Below are 13,895 nucleotides of genomic sequence, written 5' to 3' on the forward strand. Positions count from 1 at the left end.
AATTAAACCTATTCAACGCATAATTGGCAAACAATAGAAGATATTATTAATAATGACGACATTTAAAGAACAACAACAACAGTTTTACATACAAATGACAAAAATGACCTGTATTGTTGTTATTATAGCCGTACAAGTGGCAAGCAATTCATAGTATCTAAAACAAAATAACCACAAATTTAAATAATTAACAATTGTTTAATTTGCTAATTTAAATTATAATTCTATAATAAATAATAAAAAAATATATACAAAACAAAAACAAGCTGACAAATAAAATATGGTGCTAGACAAATTGGCAACAAATGTTTTTTATAGTTGTTGTTGCTAAAGTTGCCAATAATATTGTTCTCATTGTACGCTACGTCTAGAATGGGGGAATATTTTGTTTATAAGAGAAAATGAAACAAAAATTTGCGTCAAAATGTGTTTTAGTGCAAAATAGAATTTTATGTAATTTTAAGTTTATGAATAGTTTTTTGAAAATTTAGTGCAAAGCTTTGAAAGGAGGATGAATACTATATCAGCTGCTAAGAAATACACCTGGGCTTCTATCGGCCAGTTGTGCCCTCGTTTTCATGGTAAATAGTAAATGAAAGGTATTATCGTCAAATGCTCTTAATTCTACACAACTCCCCTGATATTTGAATTTAATTTCGACAAAAGTTTGGCAATTACAGAGAAAGTGTTCTAACGTTTAATTGTACTCTCCATGCTCTACATTTGTGCCCATGCTGTACAAAAGTGGCCGTAAACCTGAGAGTCCACTTGCGGCAGAATGATTAATTCCTAGAAGGCTCCTTGTGCTCTCTCTATGCTATCACCCTATAGGATTTTAGTGGTTCTACTCATCGTTCTTTTATTTCAAGAGGGCATACGGGATTCTTCCGCTTTTATTTTAAGTTCAGCCTACATTTTAATTCAGCTTCGATCTATTTTGAATTCCCCAAGATAACTTCCTCACGCTCCTTTCCAAATTGAGTGTTCGGTTATATCACGTTAAGAGTTCAATACTGTCTTGGATTTACAATACAGTCCTTGCTGGGTCGAACGGTTTTGCATTCGATAGTTTAACTTCCGATTATAACCGTGTGACACTTTATCGTCCCTAGCGGGCAAAGATTAAACTTCATCAGCTGATATCAGAATTATTGGCCTTCTGGCTATCGGAAAATATGTTAACCTCTGTTGGCGCCTAGTTCTATCCAATCCATTTAACACATCATGAAAGACCTCATCTAGGTGCTATCAGTACCTCTAGTCTGGGGGGACTATAAACTGGCGATGATCAAATGTATACACAGCCTTTCCTTGGAATGATTTGACATGAGGTCGAACAAGGGAATCACATAATCAGGTACCACGGGAATCGGTAGCCGGCAGAACAGAGTATCGAACTTTGTATTGTTCCTGTCATTGGAGAGGTCCCTTCGGGTTGAACGTGGTTGTTGTGGTTTAAACTCAAATTCGCGGGAAGGGGATATCGGTTAAAGGACTGATGCACGTTTTGGATAAGTTCGGAGCTGTTGTCGAGAAAAACAGATATAAAGGATTGACTGTGGGACTAAGCGTTGTAAATGAGTTGGTGTTAAGTGTATATGATACAGGATGAATGTAGGGGTATGCGGACCTTACCCTTCCGTATACCTAGAGTGAGTGTGTCGGATGTTGTTCTCATTGCGTAATTTTTTTTTTAATTTCCATTTTTATTGAATTTTTGCATTTTAAGGGAAAATTAGCATTTTCAGTGCAAAATTTGCCCTTTCAGAGAAAAGGGAAACCTCGGTACGCTAGTTGATAGTGTGCTAGCGTAGCGAGGGTTGTGTGTTAGATTCCCGCCAGAGACTCTGGTCTGCTTCACTAAACGGGGGCTTATGGTTATCGTCAGTCTGTTTGGAAAATTAGGTTGTAACCTAATTTGTAAATGTATTGTAATGCACAAATAAATAAATTTGCTAAAAAATGCATTTTTATTGGAAATTAGCATTTTCTGTGCAAAATTTGCACTTTAGTCAAAATTTCTGTGCAACAATTCTTTTGTGAAAATTTTACATTCACATTGAAAGTGTACAATTTTTATAAGAGAATGCAACATTTCCATTGTTATGTTAAAATTAACATTTTCACCGCAAATTTTGCATTTATAGTGAAATTTAACATTTTCAAAGCAAATTTTCAAGTTCAAAGAACATTTTTTTTTAATTTAATGTTTAAAATCTTATAGAGTAGGGTAACCTTTACAAATCACCTATTAACACCTCTCTCTAAACATAAGACTTGGCTACTTTGTAAATCTGTTTAGCTATTAGTCTATTATAAAGCTTTAAACAAATAAATTCAAATGAAAGCTATTTATAATGTATTTATATGTTGATTTTTTTACTTTTTGCGTAAGAGATATGATGTTTAGTTAATTAATTTCATTAAGTGTGCCAATAAACAAGAAAAAACAAGTAAGAGTGTTATATTCGGCCATGCCGAATCTTATATACCCACCATCAAATCATCCTTATAAATAAACTTTGATATTATCGATCTATGTTGAATCATATGTCGATATTATTATGAACATCAGGGAAATATTTGGAAGAGGGAAATTAATAAAGTCTTAAGCATGGACCGTGCTCTTCCGAATTAAAAATATTAATTTTGTTTGATCCAATATTTATAAACATAAACTCATACAAAACTTGTTTATGTGAAATTTCATCGCTGTAGTCGCATTTGAGCGTTACAGCCAGTAACGAGCGTTACAGTCACTATCTGAGGGGGACCTTATATGGAGGGTGGGGTCAGTTATAGACCGATCCCCATAAAATGTGATAAATAGTTTTTGGCTAGTACAAAACTTGTTTACGTAGAATTTCACTGCTGTAATAGCATTTTTGAGTCAGTAATGAGCGTTAAAGTAATTTTCCGAAGGGGACCTTATAGGGGGGTATGGTCAATTACAGACTGATCCTCATAAAATTTAGTGAGAGATTGTAGCTAATACGAAAATTGTTCATGTCGTACTCAGTACTCGCAGTTTTAAGCTAGTAATGAGCTTTAAAGTCATTTTCTGAAGGGGACCTTACAAGGGGGATAGGGCTAATTAAGGACCGATCCTTATAAAATTTGATAAAGAACTTTTAGCTCACACAAAACTAGTTTGTGCCTTAAAGTCATTTTCTGAAGGAGACCTTATATGGGGGTAGGGTCAATTATGGACCCACCCTCATAAAATTTAAGAAAATGATTTTAGTTCCTATAAAAAATTTTTATGTCGAATTTTATTGCTATATATATGCACATATGTTTCTTAAGGTCAGATATGAGCATTAAAGTCATTTTCTGAAGGGGACCGATCCTTATAAAATTATATGAAGAGATTTATGTAAAATATGTTTGTGCCGAATTTCACCGCAATTGATGCTTCTCTTAGCCAGTTGTGGGCGATAAAGTCATTTTCTGAAGGGGACTTTATATGGGGGGTAGGGTCAATTATGGGCCTATCCTTATAAAATTTTACAAAGAGATTTATGTTCCCATAGAACATGTTTGTGCCGAATTTCACCGCTATTGATGCTTATCTTAGCCAGTTATGGGCGATAAAGTCATTTCTGAAGGGGACTTTATATGGGGGGTAGGGTCAATTATGGGCCTATCCTTATAAAATTCCACGGAAAGATTTATGTTCCTATAGAACATGTTTGTGCCGAATTTCACCGCTATTGATGTTTCTTTTAGCAAGTTATGAGCGATAAAGTCATTTTTGAAGGGGACTTTATATGGGGGGTAGGGTCAATTATGAGCCTATCCTTATAAAATTTTAAAAAGAGATTTAGGTTCCCATAAAACATGTTTGTGTCGAATTTCACCGCTATTGGTTCTTCCCTTAGCAAGTTATGAGCAATAAAGTCATTTTCTGAAGGGGTCTTTATATGGGGGGTAGGGTCAATTATAGACCGATCCTTATAAAATTTTACAGAGAGATTTAGGTTCTCATAAAACATGTTTGTGCCGAATTTCACCGCTATTGATGCTTTTCTTAGGCAGTTATGGGCGATAAAGTCATTTTCTGAAGGGGACTTTATATGGGGGGTAGGGTCAATTATGGACCGATCCTTATAAAATTCTACGAAGAGATTTAGGTTCCCATAAGACATATTTGTGCCAAATTTCACCGCTATTGGTTCTTCCCTTAGCAAGTTATGAGCGATAAAGTCATTTTCTGAAGGGGGCCTTATATGGGGGATAGGCGAAATTGTGGACCGATATTGCCCATTTTCAATACCAAACAAACTGCATCAACTAAAAGTATCTGTGCAAAATTTCAGCTCGCTAGCTGCTTCCATTTGGACTCTATCGTGTTTTCAACAGACAGACAGACAGACAGACGGACAGACGGACAGACGGACAGACGGACGGACATGGCTAGATCGTCTTAGAATCTTATAAGGACCCAGAATATATATACTTTTATGGGTCTTAGACGAATATTTCAATGTGTTACAAACGGAATGACAAAAACAATATACCCCCCATCTTTTTTGATGGTGGGTATAAAAACTAAGAGGAAAAAACTGAAAATTAAACAGTCATTCCACTCTGCTAAATAAATTGTAGCGCTAAACGATGAAATATAGACATTTGTTGGCATTTATATATATTTTGTCTGGTAAAAAATACAGTAGCAGTGATACTTTTTTCTCATGTTTTTCTTTCTTATTTTTTCGGTTTATGTTTATTTTTGTTTTTGAATATATATTTCACTTTATGTATTTATGTTTTTGTTAATTTAAATTTTATGCTGCATTTCCGGTACGTAGTATAGTATGGTAAACATTAAAAATAAAATTTAGCAAAAACCACACATTAACATTAAAAAAGATGGAAAAAAAAGTGAAGAAGCCAAATAAAATTATTCGAGCAAAATAATATTGTCTCTGTACATTAATGATTCAGAGCCAAAAATTTTGTGTGTTTTCAGTAAAAGAGAAATTTCTTATGGTGCGTTATTTTTGGTTCAAACATATATAGTTGACAACATAAATATTAAGTTTTGTTTTGAATTAATAATGAATTAGTTTAAGAATTCATTATTCAGCAAAAAATAAAAAACGAAATATTCCACTTATCAGTTTGTCTTGGAGTGAAATCAAAATTTGTTGTTTTTATTTAATGTGTAAGAGAGTAAATCAAAATCTGCCAAAAAATAATATCAAGGAAAGCACAACAACAACTTGATTAAGTAGATTTGTTTTTATTTTTAAGAAAGGTCCACATTATTGATGGAAGCAGGTGTCTTACATAAGTAGGTATAGAAAATTTAGTAAATTTTGAAATCATAATAATTGTCTGAAAATCACTTCTTAAGCATATTGTTTTCATTGATATCTTCCCCAAAAAACGTTGGTAATGGCTAATGTAGAGTTTTCGTTCAATTCGTTCTTTAATCGAAGTTATCACTTGCGACACACAGATTTTGAATATAATGGATGACGTGAACAATGTTCTCGTTTATTAATATAAACCACTACTAAGTTTCATTCACATTAGTTTTTATTAAATACAGTAATCATAGAGGTCCGCAACAACATGGCTTTATCATCTCATCTTAAATTTTTTTATATGGGACTGAAATAAGTTTTAGATAAAGGTTTTTCATCTATTTTTTGTTTTTATTTTAGAAAAAATTCTGGATTTTAGTGATTTAACCCACCGTTCCTTTTATCAAGTAGTCTTACGAGATTCTCTCGCCCATGTTTTCAGATCAGCTCTCGTGAGATCCACTTTGTTCGGACGGTTCTCTATCAAGTATATTCCCTCATTCATTGCTAATTATATATATATATATAGATCTTACCACTGGAAGAGCATTTGGTTATGATTCTCTTACAGTCTAATATGGTCTTGAATTTAACAAGATTAAAAATTATCGCTCTGATTTCCTTCTGGTTAAATTCCTCAAGCTCTCTTCCCTCTATAAATTATACATCTTACCACTGAAGAGTTGTGGTTTTCTTACAGTCCAATACGTCCTTAGAGTTAACGAGAATATGTCAAATGTTTTGCTTTAAAATTTAGCATGTTCTCGAAGAGTATGATATAGGTTTTGGTTTAATATTCCGAAAAACTAGGACTACATTAGTCCCAAGCATATATTATTATATATGTACAGTAGTTTTCCGATTTAACGAACATTCGTTTCTACGAACATCGCATTTAGCGAACTATCAATATTTTTACATTGAGTACCTTACATAACGAACAAAAAATATTTTTTGTACTCAGTTTAACGAACAAATATAAATAAAATAATTTAAATTAGAGTTAAATTAACAAAAATAACTAAAAATCATGTCAGAAAAGCTTCGACGTTATTAGGAGGGGTATTTACTTTTCCATTGCTTTCGAATATGAATTTCGAGAGTTGATTTCTTCTAATTTAGTAAAATGAAGACTCTAGATAATCTGAGATTTTTTTATTAAAGATTTATACAAAAATATGAGATAATCAAATCTACAATCCTTAATGTCGCACAAACTAAAACAAAAAATGTTTAGAGAGGCCAAAGTATACTTTTCTAGAAGCTCGTGATCAACCCGAATTTGGCCTCAGAATTTGAAATCATAGAAATTGGTGTTCAAAATAAAGACTTTGCCAATCGTATACCTTAACATTTAAAATTATGGTCCCCACTGTGACCATTATTTTTTCCAATAAAAATCAATTGTAAGAAATTGTAAGAAACGATATGTTATAGAATAAACAATATAAATAGTTTTTCTTTTGGAAAAAGGATATTTACAGGAATAGCTTGAAATAAAGGAAAAAATATTTTAAAAAACTTTGGGTTCAGATATCTCAAAGAATGAAAACAATGAAACTGTGAAACAATGAAACGCATTAATAACTATACATTAATCTATTTCCTAAGGAATTTTGTGGCCATGTTCAGATTCATCGCAGTTCCAGCCATTGGGTTTAAACTTCTTTAAGAATTATGTCGTCCGAGTGCTTTTCCAGAACGTAGATTAGTTATACGAAATAAACTGAGTTTTTTCAAATTTCTTTATTATTTTTATATTGTGATATAAATTGCTAGTTTTTCATAAAATTCTTATAAAATATTGTCTAAAGAAATTATATTTCCTGGAACATATTTTTATAAATTAGATTTTACGTAATTTTAATTAATTATGTACCCAAAAGACACTTTCGAGTTAGTACTGCATATAACGAACTCTTCGATTTAACGAACAGGCCTGACAACATATAGGTTCGTTAAATCGAAAAACTACTGTATATGGTCTACAGCTGTCAAATATCAGCTCCGATGCTATGACGGCTAATAATACGATTACCGCATAAGATCAATTGTTTGATGAGATTATCAAAGACCATTACCACAGGACTGACGGTACGCATCATACGACAAGTGGAACATGAGTATTGTATACTAGAATTTTTTTCACAACCTTGCGTACACAATTGGAGGTTTCATGAAATGCTTTTACGATTTAAAATGTACTAGATTATGGGCATATGATCTCAACACATGGCTTTATAATGGGTCCCTTTTACTAGTTACCACTCAGATTTCCCGCTATTCTAAAAGTACTGAGTTCAGACATTAAGATTCTGTTCTGTGTTAATCTGAAATAAATCTTAGACCAACTTTGTCGATTTAGCAATGAATTTAGAAGTGCTTTACGTGAACACCTGCCGTGTTGGCCTAATTTCTCACCCATTTGTGCATCTTACCGGTCCATGTACAAGCACTTTGCTCAAATACTCGAGCTATCTAATCTCTGACCATTGCTGCCCCGTTGCTTAACTTCCGAGGTGCAAAAACATCACATTCGCTTACAACCAAGCAGATGGGATGGACTCTGTTGAGTATGTAACAGCACCTAGAGACGTATTCGTTATACCGAAACACGCCGCCGAGGACTTTGTTATTACTAACAGAGAACGCACTGTGGTAAATCTGGTATGAACAGAGTTTTCACTGAACATACCTGGACAAGGAAGGTAAGAATTGTTTCGCCCTACATTCATCCTGTATCATCAACACCAACTCATTTCCAACGCTTACTCCCACAGTCAGTCACAAAACTTATCCCGAATTATAGATATCACCGGGACAAGACAAAGTCCGAAACTTTGGTCTGAGGGTTACCGGTTCCCCTGGTGGTTCTCTAGTTCGACCCCATGTCAAATCTCTCCGATGAAAGGCCGAGGATACATTTTATCATCATCAGTTAATAGTCCCGGCAAACTAGAGGTACTGGTAGCACCTCTTTTCTCCGGGATTGCAATCACTCTAAGATGGGGTCTTTCATCAAGTTAATGGGGGAATAATCTTCGAAACAGTTTAACAAGATATCTTAATGACTCAAATATAATAATATAAATATAAGCCTGCAATCAATCAATTCTGACAAATGTTTTAATTGTTATAGCGATGGCCGCCCTTATAAAATGAGATATTAGATTGTTAGATAAGAGGTAGACAGACTGAAATTTCAGATGAGGTCGATTTTAGAAGGTCTCTAATATAGCCAAAACTAGTATTTTTCAGTTTTTAGGACACTATATCTTACTATATCTATTTAGAGGCCATATTCGGATTTAACGATGCTCAATCCTTTAGAAAAGTATACTTTGGCCTCGGTGTTAAAAATTTGTTATTAATTTAACATCTGAGAAACCTAATAAATATTTTACTCATAATTCCAATAGTATTTTTGTTGTAATACAAGCTATTTATTGTTATACTTTCCACTTACCTTCACTTCCAATAATTTCTTCTTATGAATGAATGAAAAAAACCGGTTGCGGTGGTCAATAGTTGCTGTTTTTTTGTTATTATTGTTGTAGTTATAATATTATGGAAAATAACCAGATGAAATCCTCGATATAAAATTTAATGCAGTTACATTAACATCATGTTGTACCTAGTCGTTATTTATGTATAAAGAAGAGACGCCCTTTAAGAATTCCTTGTTTTTTAGTTTTTGTTGTAATACAAACATTTGTTGTTGTTATTTTTATTTTGTTTTGCTTGATTTACTTTACATTGCCTGTGGCCAAATAATATCAAATCACCCCCGCAATGTTTGCTCCTTGTTCAGTTTTTTCTGGTTCCTTTTACTTTTTTACTTCTTATGCTCTTTCTTTTTACGTTTTCGCACGCCAACTGTCAGGCACAAACACACACACTACACAAACAACACTATGCTCCTTTGTTCAAATAGAATTTTTCCTGGCGAACAAGAAAATTAAAGAAATAACAAAAACAATTCCTAAACCCTTAGAAATTTTGTTAGTTTTTTATTAAAATAAATAACTTTCTTTTAAATATTGCACTATTTTCTCACACTTGATAATTTTTGCAACTATTTATTTCTTGTTGTTATGCTTTCCAAAAGAAAGGCCTTTTTTTATTATTTTTCTTCTTCTGGTAAATGATTTTAACATTTAATTCAAGGTCGTTTTCTTTTGTGTTTGTTTTTTGAAACTTTTGTTTAAATTCAATTTGTTATTTATTTAAAATAATTTGTTATTTCTCCTTCATTTTGATCATACTCAATTGTACTATTTTAATTTAAAAATATTTGCTTTTTTATTTAATTATAAAATTGCACTTTTTTGTTTGGTTGTAAAAGAACAACAGAGATTTACACAAACGCACACACGATACACAACAAACAGGGGTTAAATCGATACAAAAGCGTGCGACACCAAACCGTACGACACGAAATAAAAGATTTTGTTTCTCCGTCTGTAAATAGTGTTGCCGTACATTAGTGCGGGTGTGGGGATAATTGTAATTTTAGTAGTGATGGTGAGTTGTGTTTAAATAGCTTGTGCTGCCATATGGGGGTGTTTGTAGAAGCGTTGCCATAGTTATTATTAGGCAATGCAGTAAAAAGAAATGTGGCAACAGTATGAAATGAAAAGAGAACAATTAGTATTAGTGAGTGGTAGTATAAGTTAGGTAATTGTTAGAAGTTAGTAGTTAGTTAGTTAGGTTAGTTAGTAGTTAGTTAGTTATTAGTAATAGTTAGTTAGTTAGTGTAGTTAGTTAGTTAGTGTAGTTAGGTTAGTTAGTTAGTTAGTTAGAAGTAGTTTAGTTAGTTAGTAGTTAGTTAGTAGTTAGTTAGTTAGTTAGTAGTTAGGTAGTTAGGTAGTTAGTAGAAGTAGTTAGTTAGTTAGGTTAGTTGAGTTAGTTAGTAGTTGAGTTAGTTAGTGTTAGTTAAAGTTAGTTAGTTAGTAGTATTAGTTAATAGTAGTGAGTTAGTTAGTTAGTAGTTAGTTGAGTTAGTTAGTTAGTTAGTTAGTTAGTTAGTTAGTTAGTTAGTTAGTTAGTTGTAGTTAGTTAGTTAGTTAGTTAGTTAGTTAGTAGTTAGTTAGTTAGTAGTTAGTTAGTTAGTTAGTAGTTAGTAGTTAGTTAGTTAGTTAGTTAGTTAGTTAGTTAGTTAGTTCGTTAGTTAGTTAGTTAGTTAGTTAGTTAGTTAGTTAGTTAGTTAGTTAGTTAGTTAGTTAGTTAGTTAGTTAGTTTCGTTAGTTAGTTAGTTAGTTAGTTTGTGTTCGTTTAGTTCGTTCGTTAGTTTCGTTCGTTCTTTCGTTAGTTAGTTCGTTCGTTCGTTCGTTCGTTAGTTCGTTCGTTAGTTCGTTCGTTCGTTAGTTGTCGTTGTTCGTTCGTTCGTTCGTTCGTTTGTTAGTTCGTTCGTTTCGTTTTCGTTCGTTCGTTAGTTCGTTCGTTCTTTCGTTCGTTCGTTCGTTCGTTCGTTCGTTCGTTCGTTCGTTCGTTCGTTCGTTCGTTTCGTTCGTTTCGTTCGTTCGTTCGTTTTCGTTCGTTCGTTCGTTTTGTCGTTCGTTCGTTCGTTCGTTTTTCGTTCGTTTTGTTCGTTCGTTCGTTCGTTCGTTCGTTTCGTTCGTTCGTTCGTTCGTTCGTTGTTCTTCGTTTTTCGTTCGTTCGTTCGTCGTTCGTTCGTTCGTTCGTTCGTTCGTTCGTTCGTTCGTTTTCGTTCGTTCGTTCGTTCGTTCGTTCGTTCGTTCGTTCGTTCGTTCTTCGTTCGTTCGTTCGTTCGTTCGTTCTTCGTTCGTTCGTTCGTTTTCGTTCGTTCGTTCGTTCGTTCGTTCGTTCGTTCGTTCGTTCGTTCGTTCGTTCGTTCGTTCGTTCGTTCGTTCGTTCGTTCGTTCGTTCGTTCGTTCGTTCGTTCGTTCGTTCGTTTTTGTCGTTCGTTCGTTCGTTCGTTCGTTTTCGTTTCGTTCGTTCGTTCGTTCGTTTCGTTCGTTCGGTTCGTTCGTTCGTTCGTTCGTTCTTTCGTTCGTTCGTTCGTTCGTTCTTCGTTCGTTTCGTTCGTTCGTTCGTTCGTTTCGTCGTTCGTTCGTTCGTTCGTTCGTTCGTTCGTTCGTTCGTTCGTTCGTTCTTCGTTCGTTCGTTCGTTCGTTCGTTCGTTCGTTCGTTCGTTCGTTCGTTCGTTTCGTTCTTTCGTTCGTTCGTTTCGTTCTTCGTTGTTCGTTCGTTCGTTCGTTCGTTCGTTCGTTCGTTCGTTCGTTCGTTCGTTCGTTCGTTCGTTCGTTCGTTCGTTCGTTCGTCGTTCGTTCGTTCGTTCGTTTCGTTCGTTCGTTCGTTCGTTCGTTCGTTCGTTCGTTCGTTCGTTCGTTCGTTTTCGTTCGTGTTCGTTCGTTCGTTCGTTCGTTCGTTCGTTCGTTCGTTCGTTTTGTTCGTTCGTTCGTTCGTTCGTTCGTTCGTTCGTTCGTTCGTTCTTTCGTTCGTTCGTTCGTTCGTTCGTTCGTTTTCGTTCGTTGTTCGTTTCTTCGTTCGTTCGTTCGTTCGTTCGTTTCGTTCGTTCGTTCGTTCGTTCGTTAGTTCGTTTCGTTCTTCGTTCGTTCGTTCGTTCGTTCGTTCTTTCGTTCGTTCGTTCGTTCGTTCTTCGTTCGTTCGTTCGTTCGTTTCGTTCTTAGTTAGATAGATAGTGCCAACAACACCTTCTTTTAAAAATAACAGTTACTCTTCAAATTAAGAGTTACCACTTTTTCTACAGTAAGCGTTGCCATACCTCAAATCTCTTTCCTATCACGTGCTGCCATCTCTTGTTATCTCTTACAATCCATACATTTCATATCATTGAGCTTTCATATATACCAACCTTTTAATAAATTATAATCAAAAAGTATACAGAAAGTAGCATGAAGATGGCTTTCCAGAATGTCACATTTCAAATAAATTTGACATTTATTGAAAGCACATAGAAATATTTTCGCAATTTGTCTTTCGCTGTCACCTTATTCAAATTGCCTTGCAAATTCAGAGCGTTTTTCTGCGCCGAAACACACTTTGCTGCGCACGTCACACTAAAACGGGTATTTCTAATGAGCAGCTTTTAGCTGCACTACCCTAGGGCGATTTTTATTTCGGGCAGCACATGTAAATAAACGATATTTCTGTGCTTAACGATATTTTTGTTCATTTTCTTTGTTATTTTTATAGCTTAAAGTATGCTTTTAAAATATGTAATAGTGGACCGATCGTGAACAATTTTTGCATTAACATTTTTGTATACAAAATTAATGTGAAAATTGCTTAAAAATATGTAATATAGCTTAATTTTTCGGATTTTTTAAAATTTTTATTCATTTCTTTTCCCGATGTGAACCGATTTTTCTCATTTTCAATGCCAATAACAAACTTTGACAGCTACGTAAACCAGGCGAATTAAGAACAAAATTATCAGGTGATTGAATAACACCACCTTATGTGAATACGCCTTGTACATCACCTTATCTGAATACGCCTTGAACACCACCTTATGTGAATTCGCCTTACACTTGTACTTTAACTTTCCAACCACTCCTTCATTCAATTCGACTGCAAAGAAATGAAAACTTATACAGCCCCACAGAAACTGAAACGAAATGGCCAACAAACAAAACGTTAACTTCACACAGAGCACAAAATTGTTCAGTCGTGTTCGTCTAATCGTCGTGATAAGTTGTTAAGAAATCCAAAAAGAAAAATAAAAGCTAAATTCACTTCTAACGAGCGCGTCTGACAGAGAAAAAAGTATTGGAAAATTTTTTCACAAGAAAAATTTTCACAAATCACTTTTGCAAAAAAAAAAAAAAATAGAATTGAGAAAAAAAAAATAAGAGAAAAAATAAGAAAAATCGAAAAAGTTCATAGTAAAATTAACAAATTTTATTGGAACCCACTAACGAAGCACAAGAAATTTTAAAATTTTTCCCTTTATTAATCGAAGTAAATTTGTTTAAATAATTAATATTACAAAAAAAAGCTGTTATAAAAGAGAAGAAAAAATTATAAGAAAATAACGGTATATATAGATGTATATGGTATATATATATAGAGGATGATGATTATGATGAGAATAAACCTTAAGTGTATTGGTGTATGAGTGTGTGTGTTTGTGTGTTAAATGTTAATTGAACAATATATTTTTTTTTTTGTTCCAATTGCTTCTTCGTCTTTTTAACAAACGAAGAAACCTTTGAAAAATAATTGTTTTTTTTCGTTAATTTTTTTTTCGGTCAAGCATACTTTAAGGCTGAAAAATGGTTAAAATTTATTTGAATTTGTTTAAATTTTGCTTATTTGTTGTTTTATTAATAATTTTTGAAAAAAATAATTATTATGTGATTTTTTCTTTTGCTATTTAACAAGTGTAAGTGTGTATGTGTGTTTATTATATTATGTACAAGGAGAAAATTTTTTCTTCTTTAGTATATTTTTTAACATGTGTGAGATCACCACTTTTGATGGTTAAATTTTACGTAGGTTGTGTGTTGCCAGATAACAGGGATTTTTATTTAATATTCAAGGAAATTTCTAAATAAATTTTAAGGGTGTTAAAGAATATTTCTTTTAATTATAATA

General features: G+C 33.5%; 2 protein-coding genes across 20 annotated transcripts in view; one reads left to right on the forward strand and one right to left on the reverse strand.

Moving 5' to 3' along the window:
* Positions 1-9,746, reverse strand: part of LOC119602333 (alpha-mannosidase 2) — an 87,370-nt gene extending 77,624 nt beyond the window's left edge. The window contains exon 1 of the mRNA XM_037953774.1: positions 8,779-9,746. The gene's annotated coding sequence lies outside the window, so the exon portion shown is untranslated. The remainder of the gene's footprint in view (positions 1-8,778) is intronic.
* A 3,158-nt stretch (positions 9,747-12,904) lies between these two features.
* Positions 12,905-13,895, forward strand: part of LOC119602340 — a 110,182-nt gene continuing 109,191 nt past the window's right edge. For 12 of the 19 annotated variants that reach the window (XR_005231333.1, XR_005231332.1, XM_037953788.1 and 9 more), the window contains exon 1: positions 13,287-13,428. The gene's annotated coding sequence lies outside the window, so the exon portion shown is untranslated. Of the gene's footprint in view, positions 13,440-13,895 lie in introns of all 19 variants that reach the window. The other 7 variants (XM_037953790.1, XM_037953791.1, XM_037953792.1 and 4 more) reach the window with 7 other exon arrangements.

This window comes from Lucilia sericata, unplaced genomic scaffold (genome assembly GCF_015586225.1).
Source record: "Lucilia sericata isolate MDLA Ls3-8-SP2 unplaced genomic scaffold, ASM1558622v1 Contig000223F_arrow, whole genome shotgun sequence".
In the NCBI taxonomy this organism is placed as follows: domain Eukaryota; kingdom Metazoa; phylum Arthropoda; class Insecta; order Diptera; family Calliphoridae; genus Lucilia; species Lucilia sericata.